The following is a 629-nucleotide window of genomic DNA, read 5'->3' on the forward strand; positions in this document are numbered from 1 at the left end:
TTGCAAAGCTAATAAGAAAACAGAGTTTACCAGATATAATCTCTATAGCACTTTGTTCTGAATTTTGTTCAAGCGAAGTTGATTTTCACAAAGGTGTATTAACTCAGCCGGTGCGATGATAAGTACGTGAATTAATCCTTGCCAATGAATACCATACAGTGACAAATTTAGGTTGATTCAGTTTGTGATCAATTTTGATTTTTCTTCATTCGTATCCTTCAAACGTCACTCTTTTCAAATATATATTCTTTCTTTCCATCAAGCACTCGAATCCGCTGAAGTCTGATCTCTGGAGATGCCGAACTAAATCTATCAAAAGTCGAGACCCGCGACAGAGAGAGACGGAAGGGCCACGCATCTTCCCCGAGAAGCGAGAGGCAGACACTTACCGTGGGGTCGGTGGTGTAAGGCGGAGGACGTGGTAACTGCGGGTGGAGAGAGAGCGCGTGTGGTGTTCCTCGCTGAGTGGGAGCTGAGGAGTGTACGTCAACGCTACTTGTTGCCGTATATGAACCTCTCCGACCTCCTCCTGTGCCCCGACCCCGCCCACATACCTCCAGCGACCACGCCCCCCACACCACCGGACGGGGAGAGCTGTCCTCCCATGGGCGTTATTCCCCCTTCCTTAG

At 48.6% G+C, this 629-nt stretch overlaps 1 protein-coding gene across 1 annotated transcript in view; it reads right to left on the reverse strand.

Annotated features, from left to right (window-relative positions):
* The window catches only part of LOC119589081, a 67,817-nt gene extending 67,233 nt beyond the window's left edge, over positions 1-584 (reverse strand). Inside the window, exon 1 of the mRNA XM_037937657.1 lies at positions 390-584. The gene's annotated coding sequence lies outside the window, so the exon portion shown is untranslated. The remainder of the gene's footprint in view (positions 1-389) is intronic.
* Between the last annotated feature and the right edge of the window lie 45 nt (positions 585-629).

Source organism: Penaeus monodon, chromosome 25 (assembly GCF_015228065.2).
Source record: "Penaeus monodon isolate SGIC_2016 chromosome 25, NSTDA_Pmon_1, whole genome shotgun sequence".
Lineage (NCBI taxonomy): Eukaryota > Metazoa > Arthropoda > Malacostraca > Decapoda > Penaeidae > Penaeus > Penaeus monodon.